Here is an 11,592-nt window from a genome sequence, read left to right as displayed (position 1 = left end):
AAAAGAAAGAAAGAAAGAAAGAAAGTTATTCAAACATTTGAATAGTGATTTCAACATAATTACTCAAGTCCTACACAAAATTACTTAAGTCCTATATAAAATTTAAACTACAATTACAGATTTAGTTAAGCTAAGTCTTTTGAGTACCTCAAACACCTTAAGTGGCAAATATATCCCAAGAAATTATTACAAAACCTATTGCTTGCTCTTAAACCTATCCTAAAATATAACAATAGTTTTTAAACTTCATTTTTTTCTTATTCCTATAATTTTTATTGTTCTCTAAGGCTATAATTCCACTCGATACCTTCCATTAGTTGTATTAATGCATCCTTTTATGTCTTTCTGGGCTTGTAGTGATCTACCTAGACCAATAAGCAAAATATTTCAGTAAATGACTGGTCAAGCAACTGATTTTTAGTAAGTTTGGAACCTGTTTGTTTTTCCCACGATAATTAACCCAAGCTGCAGGCCATGAAGTCTCCTCTTAAACTTCTTTTGTTATAAAAATAAGACATCTTAAATTATCATTTTTCACATAGGTTTGGATTTTTATGACCTAATATCTCCATCATAACTGATACATGTTTTAAGTCTCAACCAACATTTCATTATGTATTATCCTATCTCTATTATGTACTGATATTTTATGTTAGCACTATTATAAAGTATGTATGATTTATTGCATTATTTAAATTTAACGGCCACTTAGAAATTCTATATCCCAGGAAAAGGGAAAAGAAAGTTTGCAGTAAGCTCCCTTTTTATTATTATTATTATTTTTGAATTATACCTTAAGTTCTGAGATACATGTGCAGAACGTGCAGGTTTCTTACATAGGTATACACGTGCCATGGTGGTTTGCTGCACCCATCAACCCGTCATCTACATTAGGTATTTCTCCAAATGCTATCCCTCCCCTAGCCCCCCACCCTCTGTCGGGCCCTGATGTGTGATGTTCCCCTCCCTGTGTCCGTGTGTTCTCATTGTTCAACTCCCACTTATGAGTGAGAACATGTGGTGTTTGGTTTTCTGTTCCTGTGTTAGTTTGCTGAGAATGATGGTTTCCAGCTTCATCCATGTCCCTGCAAAGGACATGAACTCATCCTTTTTTATGGCTGCGTAGTATTTCATGGTGTATATGTACCACATTTTCTTTATCCAGTCTATTATTGATAGACATATGGGTTGGTTTCTGCTATCGTGAACAGTGCTGCCATAAACATACATGTGCATGTGCCTTTATAGTAGAATGATTTATAATCCTTTGGGTATATACCCAATAATGGGATTGCTAAGTCCAGTGGTATTTCTGGTTCCAGATCCTTGAGGAATCGCCACACTGTCTTCCAGAATGGTTGAACTAATTTACACTCCCACCAACAGTGTCAAAGCGTTCCTACTTCTCCACATCCTCTCCAGCATGTTGTTTCCTGACTTTTTAATGATCGTCACTCTAACTGGTGTGCGATGGTATCTCACTGTGCTTTTGATTTGCATTTCTCTAATGACCAGTGATGATGAGCTTTTTCTCATATGTCTGTTGGCCACATAAATGTGTTCTTTTGAGGAGTGTCTGTTCATATCCTTCCCCCACTTTTTGATGAGGTTTTTTTTCTTATAAATTTGTTTAAGTTCCTTGTAGATTCTGGATATTAGCCATTTGTCAAATGGATAGATTGCAAAAATTTTCTCCCATTTTGTAGGTTGCCTGTTCACTGTGATGATAGTTTTGGGTTTTTTGTTTGTTTGTTTGTTTGTTTGTTTGTTTGTTTTTTGTGCTGTGCAGAAGCTCTTTTGTTTGATTGGATCCAATTTGTCAATTTTGGCTTTTATTGCCATTGCTTTCGGTGTTTTAGTCACGAAGTCTTTGCCCATGTCTATGTCCTGAATGGTATTACCTAGGTTTTCTTCTAGGGTTTTTATGGTTTTTGGTCTTTAATCTATATTTAAGTCTTTAATCCATCTTGAGTTAATTTTTGTATAAGGTATAAGGGGGTGTCCAGTTTCAGTTTTCTGCCTTTGGCTAGCCAGTTTTCCCAACACCGTTTGTTAAATGGGGAATCCTTTCCCCATTGCTTGTTTTTGTCGGGTTTGTCAAAGATCAGATGGTTGCAGATGTGTGGCATTGTTTCTGAGGCCTCTGTTCTGTTCCATTGGTCTATGTACCTGTTTTGGTACCAGTACTGTGCTATTTTGGTTACTGCAGCCTTGTAGTATAGTTCGAAGTGAGGTAGCGTGATGCCTCTAGCTTTTTTCTTTTTGCTTAGGATTGTCTTGGCTATATAGGCTTTTTTTGGTTCCGTATGAAATTTAAACTTTTTTTTTTCCCAATTCTGTAAAGAAAGAGAATGGTAGATTGATGGGGATAGCATTGAATCTATAAATTACTTTGGGCAGTATGGCCATTTTCACGATATTGATTCTTCCTATCCATGAGCATGGAATGTTTTTCCATTTGTTTGTGTCCTCTCTTATTTCCTTGAGCAGTGGTTTGTTGTTCTCCTTGAAGAGGTCCTTCAAGTCCCTTGGAAGCTGTATTCCTAGGTATTTCATTTTCTTTGTAGCAACTGTGAATGGGGGTTCACTCAGGATTTCGCTGTTTGTCTATTACTGGTGTTTAGGAATGTTTGTGATTTTTGCACATTGATTTTGTATCCTGAGACTTTGCTGAAGTTGCTTATCAGCTTAAGGAGATTTTGGGCTGAGACGATGGGGTTTTCTAAACATGCAATCATGTCATCTGCAAAGAGAGACAAGTTGACTTCCTCTCTTCCTATTTGAATACCCTTTATTTCTTTCTCTTGCCTGATTGCTCTGGCCAGAACTTCCAATACTATGTTGAACAGGAGTGGTGAGAGAGGGCATCCTTGTCTCGTGCCAGTTTTCAAAGGGGATGCTTCCAGCTTTTGTCCATTCAGTATGATATTGGCTGTGGGTTTGTCATAAACAGCTCTTACTACTTTGAGATACGTTCCATCAATGCAGAAAAGGCCTTTGATAAAATTCGACACCCCTCCATGCTAAAAACTCTCAATAAAGTAAGCTCCCTTTTTAAGACATTTGGCTAAGTCATCAATTTATAACAAAATATTCAACTCCCCTTTCTCTCTCCTTTCTTATTGTACATGATCATCCTGTGTCTAGTTCTGCTTTTTCTAGACTGCTTGACTCACAATTCCCAATATTTTTTATCCTTTACTTATACAGTTTTAAAAAATGCTCCTGTATAAACACATATATTTAAAAGAGGAAATAGAACGATTTAGATATATTAACATACAACTTACTAAAATTTTTATTACTTTATTGAAATACAGTTTTAAAATATAATCTATTATATTCCTTCTCTTAGATTACAACTACCAATAGTAAAACACAATATCTTTTTAGTATCACTGGCAGCTAGCACAGCACTTGGACAGGTGACCTGCAAGTAAACAATTCATGATTATATTGCAGCAAGAACATATTGGCATGATAAATCAGATGAAAGAAATTAACATATAAATTAAAAGTATTATTGCAACAGTGTTTGAAACAAAATAAATATTAATTATCCAGATCAAAACAAAATTACAGAAGCATAAAATTATTGAGGAGGTAACAGCATAATGTGGAACACTGCCCAATGAAAGACATCAAAAAAGATGAATGTAAGAAAATCTTTTCGGCCAGGCACGGTGGCTCATGCCTGTAATCCCAGCACTTTGGGAGGCCGAGAAGGGCGAGGTCAGGAGATGGAGACAATCCTGGCTAACACGGTGAAACCCCGTCTCTACTAAAAATACAAAAAATTAGCTGGGCGTGGTAGTGGGCGCCTGTAGTCCCAGCTACTCAGGAGCCTGAGGCAGGAGAATGGTGTGAACCCTAGAGGCGGAGCTTGCAGGGAGTCGAGATTGTGCCACTGCACTCCAGCCTCAGTGACAGAGCAAGACTCTGTCTCAATAAATAAATAAAAAAATAAATAAATAAAACATTTTCATCCAAACATGCTATGCACATGCTGCAGTCTCTGCCTCAAGTTGATTAATGGGTGTGTCTATGTGTATGCAAACACACATTTACACATACAAATAATGACTTTCTACATTGAGAATAAAAGGTTAATGTGTAGAATTTTAACATTTAATAAATTACTAGAGTGGATTGATAGGACTCACATTTGTCCTAAACCCACCTTCCTAAGGTCACTCACAACAAATTATAGCATGTGCTTTTATTTTCTTTGATTTTTTTTTTTACAACTGCTATAACTACAAGAGCAAGGATAATTGCAAATCAGACTTTTATATGCCAGGCATGTTCTGAAGTTTTCTAAAGCCATTAAAGACGAGATAGTTTCCTTCAGTTCTTCCGCTGGCATGACTATCTGTTGATGGAGAAAACAAGGCCCAGCATTAAATATTCACTTGGATTACTGAGAAGGATAGTCAAAAAAGAACTAATAGAGAATTAGAAGGATGGTGATAAGGGCCTAAACTTTACTGTATAATGCATCGTACACATTTGCCTGACATTCATGTTATTTCCCTAAATAACAAGAGAGTCTTACATTGCAAACATACATTGACTCTATTAGAAATAAAACAAAACAATGTCTCCTGCATTTTCTGCACTGTAATTAATTCATAGATCCAGGAAGAGATGATGAAGTATTGCTCTGAGCTCTTGGGCTCAGCCTCAGAAGCCATTAGGGATGTTATTTCAAAGAGATTACTTTTTCTTTGCTATTAAAAGGCTTATAAACAGGTCTTTTATTATTTATATACAAGTTTATAAATAAAAGGCTTATAAACTTGTGTATATCAAATGCAGAAAGAAATATTTTGATTTAGAATAAAGAAAAATAGTCTAGGAGCAGGTAAAATCTAGGAGCAGGTAAAGTCCATGACTGCTACCTTGGGAAGAAATGAGTTACATTTCCCTGGAGGTGTTCAACCAGAAAGACAAGTACTTGGCAGAGAAATTGTAAAAAGAAATTCACAAACTCATTGAATCGTTGGATATAAGATCCTACTCAAAATGTAAGATTATGTGAGAATAGGTGTTTACCATAACTATATTGACTGCCAGTAGTTCTGGATAGTACTTTTTCTTTTGTCATGAGATTTCACCTCTGTGTAAATATTCTCCTCAGTCATTTCTGAAGAGTAGAGAAACATAACGAGATAGAATATGGGGAAAGAAGAACTTTCTCCATAATCATTCAAGATGTAAACCGAAAACAAAATTCTAAGCCCCCCAACCATCTGAATGGACTCTGCCTCTCAGTCAAGAGCATTTAAAAGTCAACCTGAAAAATGAGTTGAGGCCATGATGGGAAGGAGGAGTCAGACATGCCTCATTATACCCTCCTCCCTTTTGGAATTACTGATGGAACAGACGCTTTCAGTTCCCTAAGAGACATTTACAGCCTATTCTCTCTGAGGCCTGCTACCTGGAGACTTCATCTGCATGATAAAACCTTGGTCTCCACAACCCCTTATCATAACCCAAACATTTCTTTTTATTGACTCCAGGTCTTTAGACAATAACTCTTTCAACCAATTGCCAATCAGAAAATCTCTGAATCAGCCTATAACCTGGAAGCCCCTGCTTCCATTTGTCCCACCTTTCTGGACCAAACTAATGTACATCTTTCATGTATTGATTGATGTCTTATGTCTCCCTGAAATGTATAAAACCAAATTGTAACCCAACCACCTTGGGCACATGTTCTCAGGTTCTCTTGAGGGCTGTGTCATGGGCCATCAGTCATTCAAATTTGGCTCAGAATAAATATCTTCAAATATTTTACAGAGTTTGACTCTTCAGCAACAAAGAAAACAATCATTATAATTCATACATCTCATGCAACATATTGGAAGTAGTTGCTAATAAAAATTATAATTGAGTAGGTTTTCTTCATTTACAAGAATTTCTTTACAGGCCTTCTTGAGTAAAGTGTATATTGGAGTTCTCCACCATTTGTGGTCTTCCGTAGGGTTGAGGATGCTGTTGCATCAGTGATAGGCGGAAAAAGAGTTGATTGGAAAGAGACAAAACTGTAAGATGTTATCATTTCAAAGAGGCTCTCCTCCTACTATAATCAGAAGAAAAAATAACAAGTCAGAATACATAAACACAGAGCTGTCAGGAAAAGGGCAAGCTGAGAAGCTGCAGCTTTGGCTTCCTGAGAGATTTAAGACCCTGTTAATTTTTAAACCACAAACCATAAGGGTTTCCTGTTTTGTTTGGTCTTGTTTTGTTTGTGTTTCATCTGAAACCAACTTGTTTTGTAGTATGGCACCAATTGTACACTGTAATGCCAAATTGTAAGAACATAATTTATAGCTACAGCAATAATAAATCCAGAATTCTGATTTATTCATTCTGCTTATCCTACAAGTCCATTTCTACTTGTCAGATAATCTGCCTCTGCATGGACTTCTAATTCAGTGTGAGACCTCTTTTTTGTGTGACAAGGAGCCCGTTGAAATCTATAACAGTCGCAGGTAGGTAGATCTTATAAATTTGGACATGTCTAATAAAAAGTTTAGAGGTCAAGAGACAGAGGGCTGTTAGCAGCTCAACGGCATCATCAATGCCATTTGCTTTCTAAATCCTTCTAATCTTCTGCGCTTGGACATGTGGACAACTTTGTGGCCACACATAGCTGCCATAGCCCCAGATTAGTATTCATGGCAAGAAGAGAATAGAGGCAAAGCAGGACACTCCAGAAGTCCTCTAGCCAGCTTTGTCTTTAGTTTGATGGCCAGAGGTGGGTCATAAATGGACACTCTATAGCTGCAAGTGTGCTGGGAAAGGGAGTAACTTGTGAGAATGGCAGGAGATTTGGAATGATTCATGGCTTGGCCAACAGTCTCTGCTACTTGATTCTAGCAGTTACACAAGATTTAACCTTTAACCAGATATCAACAAAATTTTTAGGGCCTATTATTCATACTCCAAAATAAATACAAAAGTTAGGGATCCAAGAAGGCTCTTCAGTTCCCAGAAAGGGGATAACATATATGCTATATTCCATAGTACATAGTGGATCAAGAAAACAATATACTATGTTTTTGGTGGTATTTTGATCCTCTGCTCGGTTACCTGCAGCAATTATCGGTAAAAAAAAAAATAAAAATATAAAAATACTTTTAAGAAAAGGAACTTGAGCAAATGCCTTTGAGGAAATAAAAACAGTAGAGTCAGAAAAAGTTCACCTGAGGTGTGTGTCAGGGTTAATGGTGATTCCAAAGATGCCGTAGGCAGTAATGACTTTAAATGGAAAAGGAAAGAGGGGTGAATTTCTGGAATCTACACCAAAGAAGAAAGGAAGAATAGTTCGGCCCTGAACAGAAATATTTGGATGTTTTTAATTCCTATACAGTATTCATTCTTACATCTATTATGGAAACCTTTTTTTTTTTTTTTTTTTGCCTACCCCAGCTAAACACTGTGCTGGTTATCTCCATCCATAACTCCTCCCAAAGGGCCCAATAGCCTACCTTCCAGCAGAACTAATAGTCCATGGTTTAAGTTATGCATTCGGACTATAATAAATCTGAATAAAATGTCATTCTCCCTTTTATCCAACTGGCAAAATACATACTCTTCCTCTAAACTCAATTGAATGGAGTTCTTTGAGAAGACTTCCCTGATAACGTGCTGTGAGTTCTTTGAACACCTTAATTAGGGCCCAATGACTTATGTCTTGACATTGCATTTCAATTACCTGTATTTCTGTTCTCTGAAGTCTGAGCTTCCTGAGGGAAAGATCTAATTTATTTACCTTTACAATTTCAGTACTAAGTATAATATCTTGCACATAGAGTTGAATAAACAACTGTTGGACAAATGAGTAAAGGAACAAATAAATGTTCTGTTAAGGGAAATAATTATAAGCAGAGGAGTCTTAAAAAAAGGAGCAATTAATTCTGTATCAAGGCATCTAAAAAGATCAATTTGATTTACTTGAATGCTTTGTTTCTGAACTAAAATACAAAGTTTATGTTTCGAAAGTTTTCAACTTATAAAGAAAAAAGTCATATAATAGTCTGTATAACTCCAGATAATAAAAAATCCCTGTCTAGATGATTATAGTTTATAAGCTAAGAATAAAGGCTAACTAAAAAGGCTGAGACAAAATGTTCAACAAAAAATATTATCATTTCTAAAGAAAGGGAAAGATAAACTTACCTCTTCTCTACTTTCTTAGTCTGTTTAATTCACATTATTCAGTTCCAAAAGAAAGAAGTTTTGGAAGACCCAGAATTATTCCATTATCAGAACAGAAATTCTTTCACTCAATTACCTGCTTTTTTTTTTTTTTTTTTTTTTTTTTTTGAGACAGAGTCTTGCTCTGTCACCCAGGCTGGAGTGCAGTGGCATAATCTTGTCTCACTGCAACCTCTGCCTTCCAGGTTCAAGCAATTCTCCTGCCTCAGCTTCCTGAGTAGCTAGGACTACAGGCTCATGCCACCACGTCTGGCTAATTTTTGTACTTTTAGTAGAGACAGGGTTCACCACATGTTGTCCAGGCTGGTCTTGAACTTCTAACTTCAGGTGATCCATCTGCCTGGGCCTCCCAAAGTGCTGGGATGACAGGTGTGAGCCATCAATTAACTGCTTTTAACTCACTTCAACTTGGCAATATGCTAATCCAGGGAATTCACTCCCCTTTCCTAATGTTTTAATGTTCTGAATTCACTCTCTCTGAATTTCAAATATCAATCACCATCAGATAGAATTAAAGGTATTAACAAAATCTTTAGAAACAATAGCTGATGACACTTTTGTCCTTTACCTGAAAACTCCACAAACAATTTGGTCAGAAATAGAGTTGAGAGTCTCTCACTTTCCCTGATAAATGCTGAACAGGAAGAAAATATGACATGTGCAGAACAACTGCAAATATTGTCAGCAGCACAATAGGAGATGCTGACATTTCAGCGGCATTCTGACAGTTTCTGTTCTGGTCAGAATTCTCATAGATGCTTACATTGACACTTTTCACTTAGGGAATAGAGCTAAAAACAAGTGCCTATGAAATAAATATCTTTAACTGGTAAATGGAGAGAAAAAAATACCACAGATAACTAGACAAGGAAGGATGGAAAAAACAAAGGAGAGAAGAAAAAAGGGAAACGAGGAAAGAGAAAGGGAGTGAAATGAGAAATAATCTAGTCAAAACTGTAAATGAATTAGATAATCTCTGCAATCACTTTACATGTGGTTTCCATATTGAGATCTTGTCTTTCCTTGATTTTTGTATGATGGCAGAGGAAATTCAAGCCAAAAACTCCAAAAAGCTCCTTTTGGAGACAAGAATGTTCTGACAGCACCTCCTACGATATGACAGAGTCAAAGAAGAAAATATACAAGAGAACTCTGGTATAGAAAATTACAAATTCAAACCATGGGAAAATGGGGTATAGAAAAATTATCTCTTAATTTAGACAGAGAAAGGATTATAAATACTGAAAATTGTCATTTCTATAAATGTCACTGCTCTTATGTTTTACATTGTGTAAATATTTGGAAGAAAATGGCACAATTTTCTTTCAAAAAAAGGAAAACATTCAAAATATTTAAATTATATATATTATATATGCAACATGATCCGCAAGTCTGGAAACATAACGAAGTTTTATAGTAGTGATTTATTCCTATCACTCTGAGATATGGTGACATTACATGATATGTTCAACGTGTTGTTCCTCATTAGCAATGTGTTATGCATAATGGGGACCAACATGGGACATTAATGCAACATTTTTATCAAGGCCTGCACATGTTTCTGTGATATGTTGCCTCCAATGATTTTTGTCTCTAATTTTCAGAATATAAACCTGCTCCATTAGCATTTTCTGGAAGAAGCGATCAAATGGGTTAATCTGTGAAAGTAAATGTTACCTACATCTCCCAACATTATGGCCATCCTGTATTAATGTATATTATGTATATTCTGAACTGCTCCATAATTGGAATAGTCATTCCTTATCAATAATTTACTTGCTATCATGGATATGTGTCTTTTAGTTAATGATCCCTTTGCCAACTAGCCTGGGTTATAGGCAGTGAGTATATCATACTCATTTTGAATTCCCAGTACTTACCACAGCTTCCTATACATGATAGTTGTTTAGTAAATAATTCTTGAATAAAAATAAACTTTAAATATTTCCTTTTTATTTAGCTTTGGAGTACATCTTGGATATATGACACTTAAGCACATACCACCCAGATCCTTATTTCCTCTGACGGTTTTATCATAATAATTGCTCTGAGAGACTTTTCCAATGAAGTCTTAGAGTTACCACATCTCCGCTTATACTTTTCACCACTGAAAGATAGCTTTCTCCATATTCAATTTAAAAAACTCTTCTTTTTTTTAAATGCTCACTTTGCTTCTAAGAGATCTGGACCTAATGGCTTTCATTTTGTATTGCTTTAATGACAAAAGACAAACTTCTAAGTGAGGAAATAAACTGTTTAAAGTTTATACAAATTGTGAACAAGTGTATGAAAAAAAAAATCTTTCAGTGGAATTCGAATGACAGACATTTACTAAATGCAATCCAAAGTGACATGATAAAAGACAAATAGTTTCATAGAGCAGGAAAATGGGCAGTTAATTCTGGCTGGGATGAAACGTGAGAAATTAACATGCCGCTTCAGCTGATTCTTGATAGAAAAATTTTAGCTGTAGAAATGGGAGGGATACAGCACTTCAGGTCAAATGAAACACAACTAGAACACATAACAGGTGAAACAAGCAGCGTCTAGCATAGAGACTTCAAAGCACATAACAATCACTTCTAAAATAGAATTATGGAATTTTGTGTAAAAAAACTGGATTCTACTTTGAGACTTTGACAAAGATAGGCAGATAAAAGCAAAGAAAAAAACTGAAAACAACCCTATTCCACATTATTGATTCCCAATATTCTTCTCTTTGCATCATGAGTCAGAATCTACCATTAAGGATAAACTCATTTTCAGGCTCAACCTTTTTTCTTTTATTTAGTTTAATTTGTATCACCATTTGGTCTTCTTACTGCTGTAACAGACCAAAAGACCTCTTTTACATAACTGCCATAATAACTTGCATGAAAATATGGCACCTGCCATTTTCAAATGCCTATGATAACATATATATCTGCCTTCATACCTGGGAAAATGTCCATTATTCTCAGCCTAGTAAGATAATGGAAGATATCATAAAAAAGCCTCAGATGGATTTGAATATTCCCAACATCATGGCAGAAAAACACTATGTGAAATTTAATATGATTTTAATGTCCAAATAAGGAAAATCCTACTTTGTATACATTAGGTAAATTATAAGAAATTTTATTTGCCAAGTAGATTATGGCAAAAATTCTAAATAAATTAACAGAATGTAAAAGACAAGCCACTGATTGGGAGAAAATATTTGCAAAACCATATTTTTAATCAGCAAAAGATTACCTATTGAGGAATATTTTGGTTGTTTCTGGATTTTTTTTCTCTTATAAAGCTAGTATAAACAGGTATAGAGAGACACCTCACAGATAGCAAATAAGCATATGAAAAGATATTAAGCATCATATACCATTAGGA

The sequence above is a fragment of the Macaca mulatta genome, chromosome 11 (assembly GCF_049350105.2).
Source record: "Macaca mulatta isolate MMU2019108-1 chromosome 11, T2T-MMU8v2.0, whole genome shotgun sequence".
In the NCBI taxonomy this organism is placed as follows: Eukaryota; Metazoa; Chordata; class Mammalia; order Primates; family Cercopithecidae; genus Macaca; species Macaca mulatta.
This window is presented reverse-complemented; position numbering follows the sequence as displayed.